We start from the raw sequence: 8,821 nt of genomic DNA on the forward strand, positions 1-8,821 counted from the left end.
GTGCCCGCTGCTCAGCCTCACGAAGAGTGCGCGCCAACTGGGCGTGATACAGGTGGGGAGTTTGATCATCCCATGTCCGGGGAGCCCGCCCCTCGCCTCGTGATCAACTTAGTCGGCGAGGGGGTTCGTGACAAAGCCTGCCTCGACGTGCCGCAGTCCGACTTGGACTCTCAAGGCGTGCTGGGAGATGTTACGGACGCGGATGCGGTGACTCTGCTAGAGTCGGTTCTCGACGAGATAGACTGCGTGGACGACTTTGGTCTCGAGTCTGAAGATCTTGGAGGTGAGTCAGAGACATGTCCGGGGGCCGAATGCCTCGCATCGGAGCGTCCCGAGGTACCGTCGGCGGCTGCCGCGGTTGTGTCGGAGGGCAGGGGTCCTTCCGTGGAGCCAGGGGGTTCTCAGCCCGAGACCCCTGATGCAGAGGCGTTAGTATCGGCGAGGTCGCTTGCTAGGACGGAGTGGTATCCCGAGGAGGGCCTTGCTGCTCCCGAGGACTTCGATTGTTCGGGGGTCGATGCTTCGAGCTCGCTCACCTACCGGAGATTCGTCGGTCTCCGGGAGGCATTCGCCATTCCGTCGTCCGTGGCGCTTCTTCGTCCCTTACAGGGCGACCGTCCTTTTCGGCCTCGTCGTGGATTTGCCGCAGTTTCAGTTGCAAGTCTCAACTGCGGGTTGCAGCTGCCGTTTCAACCCATCGTTCAGCAGCTTCTCGCCCGTCTGGGGGTGCACTCATGTCAGATGAGTCCGACATTCTACCGCATAGTGGCGATGTGCCACATGGAGTGGCATTGCCAGACTGAGCGGATAATGACCGTGAGTGATTTTCGCAATCTCATCGCGGTCTTCCCTGCGCCCGGGCAACCCAGTTTCTTTGTGGCCCGCGATCGCCGGAATACTAAGCTGATCGTTGATTCAGAGAAGTATAATCGACGACCATGGGTGTGGGTCTCGGCGGAGGCTTTTGGCGATGCGCCGCTTCGGTTCGGCCCCTTGGCCGGGTTTTCTGCTAACGCGGGGGCCGATGACCTCGACTTTGTGAAGGAGATCTGGGGAATGTCGGAGGCTCGGAAAGCCGTCGAACGATTTCGTTCCCCTGAGCTGATGGCTTCCACCGGGTGGTTCCCGCCGTTTCCACCTAGCCAGCGGACCGAGAGTGCCCCCAGTGCCGCATCATCTCTCTCGAGTGGCGATCTTCAAGGTATGTCGATGTTTCACACTTCTTGCTCTTGTTTTTAGCTTAGGTTTTTGACTTTTGTTGCTTTTGTAGTCTCTTCGGCTAGGGCGAGGGCTCGAGCGCGCCTAGCGAAGGCTTCTCGGGACCCAAAGTCGTTGGCGGCGGTCCGTTGTCGGATTGCTGCGCGGAACGGTCGGGAGAAACTCGATACCGATCATCGGACGGGGAACGGTCCTCGCGCCTCTTTGAAGCGACCCTCCTCCTCGGCTTTACCAGACACGTCTTCGGACTCCAAGCGCGTAAACTCGATGGTCGACGTGGAGGCTGCGGAGGTTAAGGGGGAATGTTCCCTGGGCCTTGCTCAATCTTCGATGAAGATGTGGAAGAGCGTCGTGGCCAGCAGCGACGTGGAGTTCTTTCGTCACGGCGTTTCCGATGCACAGAGAGTAAGTTTCCCTTGCGTAGTTTGTGATGAACCTATCTTTCGCTAACCTATCTTTTTGCCTTCTCAGGTGCTTGGTCGAGCGACCCGGGGCGAGAAGATCCTTCACGACCTCATCAGGCGGATGAGCCGTGCCCAGGAAGAGCTTGCTCAAGCGAAGTCTCAACTGGCCCACGCCGGGCGAGGTTCTCACTCAAAGGCGGAGTTTGCGAGTCTCCGCGAGCAGCTTCAGGAGGCTCGCGTGGAATTGGGAGTTACCCGCGGCAAGTGCGACCGTGCTCAGGCGGCGGTGGCGAAGATGGCTGAGGAGCTAACGACGGAACGTCAAGCCCTCGAAGTGGCGACTCGATCGACGGAGGTCCTCCGGAGCGAAGCGCGGGACCTTCGACGTCAGTTGGAATCGCGCACAGAAGAAGTTGGCATTCTTCAGGGCCAGCTTACATCGAGCGAGGCTGCCCGTGTTCGTGCGGAGCGTAAGCGCGACTCCTTGGCGGAGGAGGTGGCTCGGGTCACCGAGGAGAAAGCCGCGGCGGAACAGCTTGCGTTCGACCTTCAAGACGACTTTGATGTCGGAGTCGAGGAGGCAAGACATGTGGCGGCGGTGGAGTGTCGGGACGCCACAGCTACCGAGAATGTTTCTCGGGGGGTCACCTTCCACTTCTTCGACTCGCTGTTCCCATCACTCGACGGGGCCGATCCTGTAGGCGACGATCCCGCCGAGTGACGTTTTCCTTTCTTTACTTTTCTCGCGCAAGTGTTTAGCGCATGCTTTTTAGGTTTTTCCATTCAGCGCACCTGTTTTAGCGCTTGCTTACTAGGATTTTTCCCTTTAGCGCACTTGTCTTAGGGCATGCTTTCTAGGATTTGAGGCAGTTGCCCCTTTCTTTTATGTGACGTTTATTCATTTATTCTTATGAATGTTTTCGCACATCCATCTTTTATGGCATGCTTAGATGGTCAATTGTTTGTGTCAATGGTTTTGCCCATCCTTTTACCTCAGCAGGATAACTTTTCAAACACGCCAGTCACTTGGATGGTTTGCGTTCTTAAGTATTTTCAACTGCGAGTCAGCCATGCTACGTATGCGCCTTACGTGTGCCGGATTGTGCCAAGTGGACGTATCAGGCCGCGCCAGGTAGGCGTTTTAAGCGCGCCATGCAGACGTCTTGGATTGCGCCATGTAGGCGTCTTAGGTTGCGCCATGTAGGCGTCTTAAGTGCGCCATGTAGGCGTCTTAGGTTGCGCCATGTAGGCGTCTTAAGTTGCGCCATGTAGGCGTCTTAAGTTGCGCCATGTAGGCGTCTTATGTTGGAATCGATCTAGGGTTTGAGAAAATAATTAACGCTTCGGTAAGCGGCGGAATTTTAAAAATTTTCTTTTACAAGTAAAACAGTTTTTACTAACCTGGACAAGTGCAAGTACATGTAATTAAAAAACCAATATGAGCTAGAAGTTTACTAACCTTTCTTGAAGCTTGAACTTTGAAGAAGCTTGTGGAAAGTTTACAACGCTCGTCTCCCCTCGCAGCACGTCTCTCTTTCTTTCCTCGGCACCTCGAGCAACAACGAAAGTTTCTATCACTAAATCACTCGAAAAGAAGGAATTAGTGAGTGGGCACTTTTAAACACTACGACTTAAGAACGAGTCTCAAAGTCGCAGAGCTAAAGACTAGGTCGAGTGAGGACCTAGGTGCCAAGACAAGAAAAATCGAAAATATAAACTAGAGAGAGAGAGAGGAAGGGGCGGCCAAGTCTAGAGAGAGAAGCTCTCAATCTCTAAAACTTTGGATGAATGAAAAGTGAGGAATGAGGCTCTTATTTATAGGAGATGTCTCACCTTCAATAAGGTAGTTTCCTCTTCTATAGAATATCACATATTCATGAGCCAATTTCCCTTTTCCTTCAAAGAGTCACACGGCCAAGACTAAGCAAGTAAGTCCTTGGATTTGTTTCCTCTTTTATTTGCTTCTCTCTTGATCCTTTTGGGCGCCTACCATGCTTTCCCCTTAGGGGAAATTTGTTTCCTCTTTTTCTTTTGGCAAGTATCTTAATACATTTATGCACAAAATAATCTCTCTTTCTCTTGGGTATTTGAGCGCCTATAGCATTCTAGAAAAGGCTTCTAGAAGCTTTTCCATTTGTTCATAACAACATGAAAAAGGCCCATTAAGAATTTTCAATAAAATTTGTTGTTGGCCCGTCTAGGGCCAACGGGAACAAGGGCATCTCTTCGACCCATATGGCTAGTACGAGGTCTTGGGCGGCGAAACCCCGACTCAACCAGGAGCCGGCCCAAACCAATGGCCAACTCAAAGCCCAGCCATGGGCCAAGTCAATGGCTCACTCGGCCATTGGCTGGGTCAAATGGCTCACTCGGCCATTGGAAAGTTCACTCGGCCAATGGCCGAGTGAACCCTTCAGCCACCAAGGCAGTTCACTCGGCCATTGGCCGAGTGAACCTTCCAGCAGTTCACTCGGCCAATGGCCGAGTGAACCCTTCAGCCACCAAGGCAGTTCACTCGGCCATTGGCCGAGTGAACCTTCCAGCAGTTCACTCGGCCAATGGCCGAGTGAACCCTCCAGCCGCCAGGGCAGTTCACTCGGCCATTGGCCGAGTGAACCTTCCAGCAGTTCACTCGGCCAATGGCCGAGTGAACCATCTAGCTGCCCCTGCAGTTCACTCGGCCATTGGCCGAGTGAACCTTCCAGCAGTTCACTCGGCCAATGGCCGAGTGAACCTTCCAGCCGCCCCTGCAGTTCACTCGGCCATTGGCCGAGTGAACCTTCTAGCAGTTCACTCGGCCAATGGCCGAGTGAACCTCAGCCGGCCCAAGCTTTTCAGTCGGCCAATGGCCGAGTGAACCTCACCACCATGTTCACTCGGCCATTGGCCGACCCAGCCACTCAATGGCCGAACCAAGCAAGTTCACTCGGCCAAGGGGGCTCCCAACCACCCCTTGGCTGCCTATAAATACAAGGGTCCTTCCCTTGACCCAGGTAATCCATTCTTGAGTACTGAAACGCTGCCGAACTCATACCTCGCTCGTTTCTCTCAAGCTTTGGCCTCTAAACACCCCTAAAACCTCTATACTCCACCTCAATCCCACTAATGTTGAGCGTCGGAGAGGTAAACAGGGGGCACCCCCCCTGTTTCCCCTTTGTAGTTCACGTGTTCTCTACTCCTTTTCAGGTACTTTGACGAACTCAAGGGACATCCACAGCTAAGGGACGACTCGGGACACCGGGTCCGACACGCTCGAGCCGAGACGAGACCACTTGGTCCGGCCGTGGGTCTAACCATCTTTGGCTCCTAAATAGTTGTCCGAAAAACAGCGACAACATTTTGGCGCTAGAAGGAGGGGATCTCTCGACCTTGGCAACACATCCCCTCTACCGGTCTTCTTCTCACTTCTACGACTCTCGAGAGATGAGTCATAGCCCCGCTACCTCCGTGGGCGCCCGAGCGATTAGCTCGAGGCGCGACCTCCAAAGCTCTGCGCACCGTCTCGAAGGGCAACCTCATGATAATGAGAGCCAGCCCCGAGACCCGGCGAATGACCCCGAGGCCGCAGTCCGAAAGGACACGGCTCGAAGGCTCGCCGAACTCCTAGAACGCCCCGGCGTTACCAACGCGCTCATCGCCGACCTCCTCGACTCTAGCGACGTCGACGACATCAACCACGAGACCAACCTCGACCACGCTATTCAGGAAAGTGGACACGCGCGCACGCTTCCAAGGGGACACCCTCGGGCGGCCACGTCGAAGCATCAACCTTTTGGTGAGCACCCACACGCGCCCTTGAGGGGACACCCCCGGGCGACCACGTCAAGGCATCAAGGCTCGCACAATGCCCGAGGACGCTCGGCCTCGAGGTCCCGAAAGGGACGCTCCAAGCTCACCGTCCGCATCCAAAACCCTTGTGAAGGTGACAACGTCGATGGTCTCGGCCTCCGCCAAAGGCGTCGCCTGAACGACGCGCCCTTAACAAGGGTGATAGGGACGGCCTCCGGAGACTTGAGAGACCGCCTCAACTCTCAAAGAGAGGATCACGAGTTCGACTTGAGAGAAAAACTCGACGCTCAACGTGAGACCGCGATCGTCTTGGGGCAGCGACCACCCAACATTGATCAAGCACCCAACCGAAAGCGCGCAGCCGTGGGTGTGAAACCGGCCGTTGGTCCCGAGTCACGAAGGAAAAGGCGCCGGAAGGGTCAAGTCCCTAACGACCACCCTTCTCCGACCCTAAAGCGATCCTTCGTCCCGCTCAACACAACGCCCGACCGGATCCTGCGCTTACGCCGCGATGAGCTGGGAAGCCCCGCTCCACTCACAAAGGACCCCGCGAAGCGAGATCGAAGCAGGTTCTGCGAATACCACAAAGATCACGGGCACGTGATGATCGAATGCAAGCAGCTTAAGAAGCGAATTGATTCCCTAATTCGAGTTGGGAATCTCAGGGAATTCGTCGCATCTGTTAGCGAGCTGTGATTGTCGCGACTACATTTAAATTCACGCCCGAACTCGATCGGCTTCGTGGTCACTTTCATTTCGAAAATGTAATTTCCTTTTTTCAAAGAAGGCCAAGTGCCATGACAAACTGTAATGACCCCCTTATTGCAATAAAGAGTTATTTCACACATGAAATAATGTAACGCATACTATTGTATACCTCTAACGCGAGAGTTTCTCAACCTTTGTCTCACAAACGCAAGAAACTCGGGGGGCTAACAGGGACCAACGCTCAATCAAAAAACAATTCAACAACAACTCAAAAAATAAAAATAAGAGAGACTCTTCACATGTCTCCTCGAGATGAATTCGTTCCTCGAGTCGAGCTACGAGTCCGCGAGTCGACCGATACTCCTCGCGCCGACTCTTCACGAAACTCCTCGTGCAGGCTCTACGTGAGTCCTCGAGTCGAGTTCGAGTCCACGAGTCGACTGATACTCCTCGTGCCAACTCTTCACATGTCTCCTCGAGATGAATTCATTCCTCGAGTCGAGCTACGAGTCCGCGAGTCGACCGATACTCCTCGCGCCGACTCTTCACAAAACTCCTCGTGCAAGCTCTACGTGAGTCCTCGAGTCGAGTTCGAGTCCACGAGTCGACTAATACTCCTCGTGCCGACTCTTCGCATGTCTCCTCGAGATGAATTCATTCCTCGAGTCGAGCTCCGAGTCCGCGAGTCGACCGATACTCCTCGCGACGACTCTTCATGAAACTCCTCGTGCAGGCTCTACAAGAGCCCTCGAGTTGAGTCCCAAGTCCACAAGCCAACTAACCACTCCTCTTGCAGGCTTTACATGAGTCCTCGAGTTGAGTCCCAAGTCCACAAGCCAACTAACCACTCCTCTTGCAGGCTTTACATGAGTCCTCGAGTTGAGTCCCAAGTCCACAAGTCAACTAACTATTCCTCGTGCAGGCTCTACATGAGCCCTCGAGTTGAGTCTTGAGTCCGCGCTCGCCGCCCAGCTCGTGGGCCGAAAGGCAACGAGTTACAAATGGGTTCAAGGTCTGCGTCCGCAGGGCGTATCTGGTCTAGCCAGTGCCCACGGGAAACCTCGCCACACAAATGTGGTATCGCGCTCGCCGCCCAGCTCGTCGGCCGATAGGCAACGAGTTACAAATGGGTTCAAGGTCTGCGTCCGCAGGGCGTATCTGGTCTAGCCAGCGTCCACGGGAAACCTCGCCACACAAATGTGGCATCGCGCTCGCCGCCCAGCTCGTCGGCCGATAGGCAACGAGTTACAAATGGGTTCAAGGTCTGCGTCCGCAGGGCATATCTGGTCTAGCCAGCGTCCACGGGAAACATCGCCACACAAATGTGGCATCGCGCTCGCCGCCCAGCTCGTCGGCCGAAAGGCAACGAGTTACAAATGGCTTCAAGGTCTGCGTCCGCAGGGCGTATCTGGTCTAGCCAGCGTCCACGGGAAACCTCGCCACACAAATGTGGCATCGCGCTCGCCGCCCAGCTCGTCGGCCGAAAGGCAACGAGTTACAAATGGGTTCAAGGTCTGCGTCCGAAGGGCGTATCTGGTCTAGCCAGCGCCCACGGGAAACCTCGCCACACAAATGTGGCATCGCGCTCGCCGCCCAGCTCGTCGGCCGATAGGCAACGAGTTACAAATGGGTTCAAGGTCTGCGTCCGCAGGGCGTATCTGGTCTAGCCAGCGTCCACGGGAAACCTCGCCACACAAATGTGGCATCGCGCTCGCCGCCCAGCTCGTCGGCCGATAGGCAACGAGTTACAAATGGGTTCAAGGTCTGCGTCCGCAGGGCGTATCTGGTCTAGCCAGCGTCCACGGGAAACCTCGCCACACAAATGTGGCATCGCGCTCGCCGCCCATCTTGTCGGCCGATAGGCAACGAGTTACAAATGGGTTCAAGGTCTGCGTCCGCAGGGCGTATCTGGTCTAGCCAGCGTCCACGGGAAACCTCGCCACACAAATGTGGCATCGCGCTCGCCGCCCAGCTCGTCGGCCGATAGGCAGCGAGTTACAAATGGGTTCAAGGTCTGCGTCCACACAACAAAGACGTGCAAATCGGTTATGCCTTCGGTGGCAAATCGAAAACATAAGACGCGCACAACACAAAAAGACGTGCAAATCGATTATGCCTTCGGTGGCAAATCGAGAACATAAGACGCGCACAATACAACAAAGACGTGCAAATCGACTATGCCTTCGGTGGCAAATCGAGAACATAAGACGCGCACAATACAAAAAAGTCGTGCAAATCGATTATGCCTTCATTGGCAAGTCGAGAACATAAGACGCGCACAACACAAAAAGACGTGCAAATCGATTATGCCTTCGGTGGCAAATCGAGAACATAAGACGCGCACAATACAACAAAGACGTGCAAATCGATTATGCCTTCAGTGGCAAATCGAGAACATAAGACGCGCACAATACAACAAAGACGTGCAAATCTATTATGCCTTCGGTGGCAAATCGAGAACATAAGACGCGCACAACACAAAAAAGACGTGCAAATCGATTATGCCTTCGGTGGCAAATCGAGAAAACAAGACGCGCACAAAACAACAAAGACGCGCAAATCGATTATGCCTTCGTGGGCAAATCGAGAAAACAAGACGCGCACAAGACAACAAAGACGTGCAAATCGGTTATGCCTTCGTTGGCAAGTCGAGAAAATAAGTCGCGCACAACACAATAAAGCCGTGCTAATCGATCACGCCC

The sequence above is a fragment of the Urtica dioica genome, chromosome 7 (assembly GCF_054948205.1).
Source record: "Urtica dioica subsp. dioica isolate 48M chromosome 7, U.dioica_male_clone48M_v1_H2, whole genome shotgun sequence".
In the NCBI taxonomy this organism is placed as follows: domain Eukaryota; kingdom Viridiplantae; phylum Streptophyta; class Magnoliopsida; order Rosales; family Urticaceae; genus Urtica; species Urtica dioica.